This window comes from Lolium perenne, chromosome 5 (assembly GCF_019359855.2).
Source record: "Lolium perenne isolate Kyuss_39 chromosome 5, Kyuss_2.0, whole genome shotgun sequence".
NCBI lineage: Eukaryota > Viridiplantae > Streptophyta > Magnoliopsida > Poales > Poaceae > Lolium > Lolium perenne.
Window position 1 is genome coordinate 124464717 of NC_067248.2, and position 11926 is coordinate 124476642.

The 11926-nt window shown below is 44.2% G+C and overlaps 1 long non-coding RNA gene across 1 annotated transcript; it reads left to right on the top strand.

Moving 5' to 3' along the window:
- The first annotated feature begins 10457 nt into the window (after nt 1-10457).
- LOC127304798 (uncharacterized) lies at nt 10458-11391 on the top strand. Its single transcript, XR_011745986.1, has 2 exons — nt 10458-10795; nt 10893-11391. It is a non-coding gene; the product is annotated as an uncharacterized lncRNA (long non-coding RNA).
- Nucleotides 11392-11926: the final 535 nt, after the last annotated feature.

The window sequence follows — 11926 nt, forward strand, 5'->3', positions numbered from 1 at the left end:
AGCACTGGATGATCGACTACATCAACAACGAGATCTAATCTCGTAGGCTTTGGAATCTTCGAGGGTTAGTCTCAAATACATCTTGTTGCTTCGATCTTGATAGATTAGATCTTGCCTCTTCCTAGATTGGATCTTGGTTTTGTTCTTATTCGCTGTAGGAAATTTTTTGTTTTCCATGCAACGAACCCTTCACACTTTGCATGAAATAATCCATGAGATGCATCGCAAAAAGTTGAATGGGGTCATACTCAAAATTAACTTTGAAAAAGCCTATGATAAAATTACATGGTCTTTTCTTCAACAAACACGTAGGATGAAAGGTTTTTCTGACGAGTGTCGCGCTCTAATTAATAACTTCGTTTTTGGTGGTAGTGTTGCCATTAAGATCAACGATGAGATTGGTAAATACTTCCAGACAAAAAAAGGGTTGAGGCAAGGTGATCCCCTATCCCCAATGCTTTTTAACATTGTCGCGGATATGCTTGCAATTATCATTAAGCGCGCTAAGCTTGATGGTTAAATTGAAGGTGTAGTTCCCCATTTGGTTGATGGGGATTTTTCCATCCTTCAGTATGCCGATGACACAATTCTATTTATGGATCATGATTTGGAAAAGGCACAAAATCTGAAGTTAATTCTTTCAGCATTCGAGTAGTTGTTAGGTCTTAAGATTAATTTCCATAAAATTGAATTGTTTTGGTTTGGGATGCCAGAGACGACGCCAACCTTTATGCCAAGTTATTCGGATGTGTGCTTGGTTGTTTTCCAATCAGCTATGTGGGTATTCCGATTCACTACCGGAGACTTACGTTGGCTGAATGGAAAATAGTTGAAGAAAGACTTCAAAAATGTCTTAGTAGTTGGAAAGCAAAGCTACTATTCCTTGGGGGAAAATTAGTTCTGATAAATTCAGTGCTTACGAATATGGTACTGTATATGATTTCTTTCTTCCAGTTACCCAAAGGAGTCTTTCATAGATTGGATTACGATCAAGATTCTTTTGGCAAGAGGATAGTGAGAAGAAAAAAATACCGGTTGACAAAGTGGAGTGTTGTTTGCCATCCAAAAGATCAAGGTGAACTTGGTGTTCATGATCTTGAAGTTAAAAACAGGGTCTTGCTAGGAAAATGGTTGGCCAGGTTGTTAACGGAGGATGGTGTATGGCAACAACTACTACGGAAAAAGTATGTAGGTTCAAAGGCAATCTCTAAGGTTATTTGGGAACCAGGTGATTCACACTTCTGGGCTGGCATTATGGCAACTAATAAGCACTTTTTCCCATTTGGTTCCTTCTCCATTAGGAACGGGGCGGAGATACGGTTTTGGGAGGATAGATGGTTGGAAACAACCACTCTTTGTGAATAGTATCCATCCTTGTGCAATATTGTTTGTCATAAGGGGGATACCTTACAGAAGGTGATGGAATCTTCTCCTCCGTCTATGACGTTCAGAAGTGATCTTATTAGCCACCGACTAGATGCTTCAAACAAATTGTTTCAGCGGTTAGATTAAATACAGTTAGTTCAGGGGACTGATGAATTTTGTTGGAGTCGTACCAAGAATGGTGTATTCTCCGTAAGCTCTATGTACAAAGCACTATGCATACCTACTCAACCGGTCGTAAATAATAAATCCATCTGGAAGATGAATGATGAGTGCATTTTTAGCATGTTTTTGCATCATTAATTTATCAAGTTATCATTGAGTAGTAGTAGGATTTTCTTATTTCACCGCGCTATCGCGCCCTTTTATGTTTGTCTACACAGGATCTCAAAATAATAAGTCAATGATGAAATAACAATGAAAACTGTCATTTTCATGAATTTTGACGTGATAGAAATCATTTTTGCACTTAATTATGCACCTGGGCGAAAGGACAATGCGATGACAACTTCCAGTAGCTTTAAAAAGCATCGGTATGGGCAAGGGCCGCCCGTACCGTCTGCCCGTACCACCCTCCAGAAGCACCGCCTCGTCAAATACTTACACCTTCCGCAGACGGATCGGAGGTCAGACACACACAACTCCGCGAAACAGAGAAACACCTCCCTAGATCAGATCTTAAGAAAGAACTTTGGAGAAGACAAGATCCGGGCTGCTACATGGATCCTTGGAGGACAAGGCATCATCCCCTTCATTATCGTCAACCGCTACACCATCACCATCATCATCCTCCAACCATAGTTGTCTTGATTTCTATAGTGGATTTGTATTCGAATTCGTTCCATTTCTTTAATCCCCTCCATAATATTATGATGATATTTTTGATTATCTCCATGTGTGAGTAGTCCTATTCGTTCTTGGGGAGATGGAGAAATCCTAGCATGAATATTAGATGAATCTAAGATGATCTATGGTTTTAAGTATTAATGTGTGTTAGTTTTCTCTCTTGATATTATGTGTTGTGCACCATGTAATATTTTCCTTATGGTCTTGAGAGGGAACTACTCTTTAAAGTGTGGCAAAGTGAACGGTGGGAAGTGACATTACCGTATCGGCGCTTTGACACATGAATAAGGGAGATAAGATGGATTCACAAAGCTCATATCAATAACCGCGGGGTAAACCCCTTAATAGCAATAGTCAATATGTGGCTTGCAGAAGATTAGCTGCTGTGATTATTTAGAGATGTGATGACCGATGGCTTTCTGGACGCATCTTATTACGGAGCTCTCCCACACACAATATGGTTAAAAGCATACTTTATCTTGATTAACATGAATCCTAGTGCTAGAGGTGGATCCAATAATGCCTGAGAACACTTCGTCTTACTACGTTTCAAACCATTTCTTATAATGTTTCTACTGCTTTATTTAATTTTTTACAATCATTTACAACACCCCCTTAAACATTTTGAGATTAGAAAACAATTATTAAGTAATCTTTAGTAGAAAGTAGCAAGGGACATTAAGGCCCTAACCAGTATCTCCTCGTGGTTCGATACTCTTATTTCGAAACTAGCTACAACTAATCTGTGTTCTTGCAGTTATCAAGCTATTTTCTGGCGCCGTTGCCGGGAGCTCAACGCTTTTGGTCTTTCTTCTTAGTTGCTTATCTATTATTGTTTTTACTAAAATTGTTTAATTGTTTTAGGTAATACCATGACTGCTCTCGGGCTTATGAATAAGCTTGATGCAGCTGAATACCTCGGGAGATTCAACCGAGGGTTCGTTAAGGAATTTCCTAATGGGAGTGATGTGGAGTATGCTATTTATCCATGCTTTATTGCTATTATGAAGGAGAATAGTTTTGCAGGAGATGATCCCGATGAGGATCATTATAGTCACTCCGGAGTGGAGATATTGATATTTTTGTTGCACACACATGGACGGAATGGAGCTGCTATTCACTTATAAATATATAATTGTGTATGCCCCTAATTGAGTAAACATACCGGAGTGCGCATCGATGTGATGGGATTGAGACTGAGAACGAAAACCGAAGCAATGTTAGCATCTTCATCTCACAAACACAACACAAGCTCGCGTGATCGCAAAACTTGGTCCGAAATGAATCATTCGAGCCAGTCATGTCCGCTGCACACTAAGCATCACATGCGGAGCTTAGTGCACCTCAGGGGGCCCCCCCCCCCCCCCCCCCCCCCCCAGCTTTGTGCAAAGTTGTGAATAAATTTATTTATGGAGAGTTTCGATGGAGAAAAATTAGTATTTCGCCCCCAAACACTATCATTTTATTATGTCATCCCCCCTAATTTTTGGTGAAGCTCCCCCACTGGTAAGCATAGATGGATCTGAAGCATGTGGAGCTTTTGCGGCACTGCTTACCCCATCCAAGGCCTGATGTATTAATGCTAATGATGCAAGCGGATCAATATTAGGATACCCTCTACCCTCTTTTAATCCAAAAAATGAACTAACTTGATGACTTCATCATAGTTAGTTCATTTTTTCTACACCAAAGATGATAGAGGGTACCCCTAACAGTGATCCATGTGCATATATAATTAATGACATACATGATACATGCCTGTTGGCTGTGTTGAGAACCTACCAAACTCTCCATATCACATAATTAAGAATTTGTGAACCTTAGGTTCAAAAAAATATTTTAAAACCTTTTTTTAATTAGCAGTGGTCATGATTAGAAAATACTCTGTCTGGATTTAGTACAAACTAGGAAATAGGCCCGCGCGTTGCGGCGGATTAATTTTACTGAATATTATTTTACAAGAATGCAACAACCACCAAGAATATGTTTTTGTTAATTTTTAGCTGACAAAGTAATGGCACTCGATTATTATCTATCTGGTCCAATCTTTTTCTGTCGATAAGGATTGCACCATAGCACCTTTTACTTCTAATAGGCCATAAATTATAGATAGAGAAGAAACATTCCATGAACTATAGATAGAGAAGAAACATTCTAAGCAAGTACAAGTAGAGAAGCGATCCACTTTTTTTTTCATCGGTTCGAAGGGAAGAGCAACATCTTGTGCGGCCGCCGGAGAAACGAAAAGAGTATCATGACAGCCAAAATGAGCAAGAAAGAAATAAAGGTTTACCTCCTTAGGTTGAAACGGCTTCATACAACACAATAAATCAGAAATTAGGCCGCCCATTTTAACGGCTTGATCAACTAAATATGTGCAGGTTTACGTAGTTGTGCCTGGTATCATAAGATTTTAATGAACGAAACCTACTCCATGTCATTTACAACCTCACGAGGGAAGTAGATTTGGTGCAATTGTATATGTGCGTTTCATAAAATCATCACATTTATTCAGTGAATACATACATATCTCCTGAATACTCGTGCAAAATTTCGTTAGAAATTGCATTGTATTTTGAGCTACAGAAAAAAATTTGTGGCTATGTATAAGGGCAGATATTTGTTAGAAATTTGTTTTTTTATAGCTTAAAATACAACATATTTTTCTCCAAAATTCATACCGTATCTTTAGAATGTTTATATGTATGTAGGTATTTAATAGTAAATATACCCGGGCGTTGCACCGGGAGAAAAGACTTTACGCATACACCTTAGTTGTCCGGGCATAGTTGCCAAAGTCGGCCACAGGTTTATAAAGAAGAACTTAAGAGTGAACATGTACAACCAATCTAAAAATATGCGAATATGATTTAGGTCTCAAAAGTAGTCCCACGAGCACCCTTCCCAACCCTGGTCATAAAAAAATGAAGGGAGGTTTCTTTGTTTGATGCTTCACGTTCGTCCCGATTTGTTTCTGAGCAAGGCAAGCTTACAAAGAAGTTTTATAGTACGTTTACATATGTCCACTTGCAGTGCTCTCTAAAAAGTTTCCCTTACATTTGTATCGATATTTTTATGAAGTCTCTAATTTTCACACTATATTTCACCGATCAATATTTTTCTAACTTCTTGTAATGAAAAAATCCATATACCACAATAATCTACAAGAAAAAAATCCATATAATGGATAAAAAGTGCATAAAATTAAAGCATTAACAATGCAAATATGTTTTACTATCAGTTTCAATGCTCAATTTTTCATTATCTTTTTATTTGCTCTACTCATCAGACAAAGCATTCATATTTAACATCGTGTACATGATTACCTGCAACTATAGACTAAGCTCCATGGTTTGTAGTTCAAGAGATTGGCTGCCGCCATATATCAATTGCACGCTTGACATTAAGTATGTCAACTCACCAAAACTAAAGTCTGAATATTCAGACTGGAAATACAGGCCACTCATGGCCATATGCAATCATATGCAATATCCCAGGGTACACAATCGTGCCACTGGAGTTCCAATGTAGAGTAGCTGTCTGTTCCAGGCAATTGCGCCATATTGCCGTGGAGCGGTGGAGGAAGCTCCTGCTGTTGCTCGATCTACGCCTGGGCAGGTGGGTACCAGTTGAACTTGAGGATCACAACACATAAGCCGTGGCGAGCATGAAGAGGGAGACTTCGCGGCACTTGGACGGGGCACGACCGGACAGCCGCAGAGCAGCACAGGAGGCACACCCGTGTAGCCGCAACTCTTTTGCCGTTGGAGGTGCTTGTCGTGGTCATCGTCCTCCACCAGGAGGGCGGCTAGCTAGGACGACACAGCGGGTCATGTCGAGTCAATAGCATAAAACCACCACTTTGATGGTGAAATTTACCATCTACCATCACTTTACGTTTGCGGGACAAAAAACCACCAGATTTTTTGAGGTTTTTTGCGGAATACGCTAATAGCTTATTTTGACCGAATTGACACAAAATTTGACCAGTTGGGCCCATTGTCAGGGCTGAGGTGGCAAGTAACATAGTGGCCTTGCTGATGTGGACCAATGGCCCACTTGTGAGCCCAATTAAAAAAACTAAAAATTATTTTAAAGAAGAAAAGGGCTCGTCTTCCCTGTCTTGACCACGCCGAAGACCACCGGAACCTCACCGCCGCTGCACTCCGGCGAGGCACGTCGCCCGCCGCTCGTCCCTCTCTGTTCTCTCTCTATATATATATCCCGCACGCGAGTGGGGCAGGAGCGTGGCGACGGCGTCGTTCTGCGGCGCCCTCGTGCGAGTCGACCAGGGGAGGCGGAGGGGCATGAAGGAGCGCGGCGGCGGCGTTCTGCGGACTGCGGTGGCGGCGGGAGACTGAACCAGGGGAGGTAGGGGCGTGCAGGAGCGCGGCGGCGGCGTTCTGCGGCGCGCCCGCGTGCGGCTGAACCAAGGGAGGTGGGGACTTGCAGGAGCGCGGCGGCGACATTTTGCGGCGCCCGCGCGCGAGTTGACTAGGAGAGGCGTGGGCGTGCAGGACCCCGCGCGGCGGCAGCATTCTGTGGCGCGCCCGCGTGAGCCCTCTGCTCCGGGACGGGTTGGCCATGGCGCGGCGGTGAGAGGAGGGCACGCAGCCATTGGCGCGGCGGTGAGATTGGCCGGACGCGGAGAAGAAGACCGCGATGCCGACGACTCGTAGCACGGGGGATCGACCAGAACGAAGAACAAGACGAGGCCGAGTTGTGGCGCTGGTAAGCTGGACGTGGGGAGCTTCAGACCGCCGGCGCGACGGATCCGTAACGGAGGAGATCTAGGTACTTCCATGGCTGGCCGCGGCCGGGGCGCGAATGCATAGGAGGTGGATATTTAGGGGCCGGCATGTGGCCGCGCTCGGCCGTGAGCGGAAGCACGGCGGCGGCGGCGCTCGGCCGTGAGCTGAAGCACGGCGGCCGGTGGTGGTGGTGGTAGGGTGGTTCACGGGAGGAGATGACCCCCCAATTTTTTTCTAGAATTTTAGATTTTTTTATGTGGACTGACACGTGGGTCCTCTGTCCACATCAGCAAGCTACTGCATAGTGTTGCCACCTCAGCGCTGACTAGTAGGCTCTACCTGTCAGATTCCTTGTTAATTGGCGTTAAATTCACGTTTAGCGCATTCCGCAAAAAACTTTGCAAAATCTGGTGGTTTTTTGTCCCGCAAACGTAAAGTGGTGGTAGATGGTAAATTTCACCATCAAAGTGGTGGTTTTATGCTATTGACTCGGTCATGTCGTTAGTAGACAGTCAGCGAAACGCGAGACTCAGAGAGGATCATGTTGTACAGCGTGGCCTGATTCACATTGATCAGCTACCGTCAGAGCTGTGTAGGTCCAACTCGCCGGACATGGTGTTGTTGGCGGAGCTTGTTCCTGCGGCGGCGGCGTGCATGTTTCTGTAGTCGACGACCTTGCTGAGGATGGGGGATTTGACATTAGGGAGCGGTACATCGTTCTCCTATGGTTATTTGGTCGACCACGTGATCGGCGAAGGCATACCCGGTGGTTGCTCCGGCGTAGCGGCAGGGGCGCAAGGCGGAGGCAAGGCTCTCCTCTCCTCAGCAAGGGGCGGGAAGAGAAGAATTATTAGATGAGCCTTGTCAATCCGCGTACAAAGCAGGGCCTATATCGATCCTTGATCTGTCAATGGTCCTGGTTTGATCCTTCCCAACTGCTCATCTGGAATAGTGGCAGCAAGTGCTGCGATGGGTTGAGTTGAGCGGCGGCGTGGAGTCTGCAGCCCAGAATCGCGGACAGACGGGATTTTTGCAATTCTTCTGCCAAACCGGCCGAGACGCACACGTTGGGTAGTCACGGTTCAAGGAGAGGTGGATCGGCGAGTAGGCAACCGATCGATTCCCCAAGGTGCCGCTTCTTGTCCGTGAGGTGTGCGATTCCCCAAGGTGCCGCTTCCAGAATCCAGATCGAATCGATGTTTCTCCACGGTATAATTGCGGCGACGGCGCATCGCAATAGAATCGATTCGATTCGGCTTTTCGCGACGGTATAGAACAAAACAGGTGGGTTTTATTGATCCCGCGTGGTAGTTGATTTCGTGTTGCTGTCGTACTCCTAGCTGAGAGGTACGCGGGGGACGAAGCGGACAGGTCCACGTGCGTTAGAACGATAACACGATCGAACCAAAAAACAACTGAACCGTTTTTACTTACGGGTGGCATTGGTGGGTAATTTTCTACAACTTTAAGGGTAATAAAAAATGGACCAACAAGAAGCCCTTTTGCTTTCATTATTAGGTATAGACTAGTACAAAACCCGTGCGTTGCTACGGGTTGATTGAAAATTTTCTTAATCTCTTCTTGCTCCTCGTGGCATTACTAATTACTAAATATGGTTTTTAGTTCTAAACGTTCTGCTCACGACGTAATCTTTAATTTTGACGATGAGACGATACAATAGAACAATGAATATGCACATGGTAATAACATTTGAGCATACGAGACTTTCAGCTACAACCATTAGCTACCGAAATTCTATTTATGATGTCATGTGTATCTTATTAATACATTTTTTTTGAAATGTAGATCTTTTTCGGTCGTACTAAGTCTATTATTTGTGACTTTGTCAATACTTAATTTTTGCAACCCATGATTAGTATCGATAAAAAAATTCTTTTATTCAATAGGTGATGCCTGACTCGCCTGAGGTATTGTACACGTGTCTTGCAAAATCTCATTGCATATCTTCAATATTGCTTGCCAATATTTAAGGCCGGTAACTCTATTACTAAATACCCATAAAAAGAAACTCATGTATTCAGTAGAACATGTTTGTCCATGTTTTACCCTGGTTAAAAGTAGCTTACACACTTTGGTTAAAAAATTACATATAAACATATTTTTCTTAGAGAAAATATCCATTCACTCATCCTCACATACATGTGCCAAATGTGTACACGCACCATCTGAAAACCATACCCGCTCACAAACTTCACTAATCAGGGAGGAACTACACGACTACCTTGAACCAAACCTATCAGATAAAGCTCGTACTACATGTCTCATCAAACATAAGCTTCAGAAAACAACCAACCTGACATAGAGTTCAACATTACAGCATCTAGATACTAAACAACTGATTCCCATTTTACTCTGAAAGATTCAGATAATTTTACAATACCGCACCAAGCCACTGCCGATTTCTTTCACTTCCATGTACAGATACAGAGTAGTTAATTTGAGTAGAGAAGCAACAAACAAAGCAGCCGGGCAGTTCAGGAGTCGGCGCTTAAGAAGTCTGGAAGAAGAGGGGCAGTTTTGTGCTGCACAAAACAAGAATACAAGATGGGGCGACGCCAGGTAGCCTCTCCGCCGCGCATAATCCAGGGCCGCGCCGGACGAGTGCTCCATCGAACCCACCCCATCTTACCTACTCGTCCCAGAGTTAAGTGCATGAATACCCGAGGTCGGCCGGATCGAAGTCACATCTTTCAGCACCAGGTACAACCGCCGGCGTTTCGATCTCCCCAACCCGGACCTCCTCCTCAAGAATCAGTTCCAGCGCCGTGGTCGGAGCCGTCATGCCGAGGCCGGCCGGAGTGGCCAGCGCGACGCGTGTGGCGAAGAGGAAGGAGAAGAACCGCTACGCTGTGACCAGCGCCGAGGAGGAGGACGCCATAGCCGGCGTCGTAGGGCAGAGCCGATCCGGGAGGGGATAAGGTGGGGTTGCAGTGCGGCGGCGGCTCACTGGGGAGAGCCGAGGATTTATTCTGTTCGGGACCCGCTTGTTCGTGCGGGAGAAGACGGACACACGAACCGTTATTTCTACTGAGCGGTGGCAATCTTTGTAATTTTGGCTGAAAATCAGGGGCAATAAAAAACGGACCAACAAGAAGCTCTGTTGCTTTTATTAGAGCAAGTTTAATAGTATAGCCAGCTGTTGGCTATAAGCCATGTGCCATGTCATTTGTAGCTAACATAGAGCCAACATGTATAATAGTGAGCTATAATCATGTACTACTTTATCAATGGATGGCCCACATTTCAATCTCACAAAATGCCTAGGAAGACGCGTCTTTGAACTTCTTGCATGAGGCCTCACTCTTCTCTCTCCTCCTCTCTCTCCTCCAACTAAGCATGAATATATTATTTTAACCCTTATAGCCAGCTGACTAGGATTTATTATACTTGCTCTTATTAGGTATAGATAAGCGTGATAGTTTACTGGACTCCGGCCGGACGGACGTACATGGGGTATTGGATTGGATGTTGGAGCTGGACACCGAAGCGATAAACCATTAGCGAGCTCGTCGTGGACCCTAATAACTTCCATCGGAACGCCGCGCGCCTTCATCTGGCTCCAACGGATTCCCGCCGGCAGATCTGCTCCGCTCCCTTCTCTTCCCCTCGCCGTTACCGGAGACCGGACATCCTGCTCCATGGCCCATGACATGCCCTGGTCATGGGGTTCCAGGAGGGACCGCCAGTACCTCCTGCTCCGACGGATCGAAGAAGGCGAGGTCGTCTATCTGCTGACCCAGCCACCTCTCATCCTCCGTGAAAGATACGCATACTATGTTAGGATCATCCTCAGGGTAACTATTCTCCCTTCTTTGTACCCATCGCCTGACAAGCAAACATATCAACTGCAGCATGTTCAGTTACCACTTCGTAATCAATCATGCTTTGCAGTGTCTTACGCCGGTGCTCAGCGTGTCAACCATAGCTCTCCTCCTTGTGCTCAAGTACAGGTACCATGAAGCCGAGCTGCAGGATCCTCTTCACATGGCAGCCTGTCTGATTCTGGCTCTTTGCTTTGCTCCAGCTGGGTACATATGTACTCAAGATTAGCCTAGCTACTAGATGGCACATTTTTTTAAAGCTAAATTAGGCCCATGAAATAGGGACGATCCACTATTAGTTCTCTTGTCATATTTTCTATATTTTCATTATTATTTCACGCAACGATTTGTTTTGTTTCTCTTCTGTAGTATTTCACACAAGTAAAAGAACGAGACCCATGTGCGAGCACCTGGGGCATCTACGGTAGCTATGAGCAGCAAACCGCAGTGTCCGAGACTCAAACCCGGGTTGCTAGGTAGCTGAGCGCACTCCTGCTTAGCTAGTCATCTGGTCAGGCTCGTATTTCACACAAGTAAGTTCAGAGGACCATGCTGAAATTGTTTTGCCAGGTGGGTACTTAATCATATCTACAACATGATCAAAAGTTACTTCTTAAATTACTTTGAGACAACATTAATTAAAGCTGAAAGTTGCAAGGTCCGGATAAAAGAAATAATCAGATATCACGCTTGGGAGTGTGTTTTGATTAACTGACAGTGCAAACAAACAACCAATTCTGTAATGAATACCTAACGATATAACCTTAAATTCCACTACAAAAGCAGCCAACATGAGTGGAAACTGCAAATGGAGGCCAGGCTATAATAAGATTTAATTTTTTATTTAAAAAAAGAATCATATTTTATAGTTTCAAAAAATGTGAAAAATAATTCTGGACATAGTCGATGACATTACAACCATGCAAAAGATTGCAGATTGGGAACTTGCACGCTTGTAGGATACAGCATCGACTACGGCCAGATTTATTGCAGATTTTTTGGAACTTTAAAAATGTGATTCTCGAAAATTTCAAAATAAAGGGCTCTCTATAGCCCGGCAGCCATTTGTCCTCTCTCTCTCAACATGAGCATGAATAGTCTCGA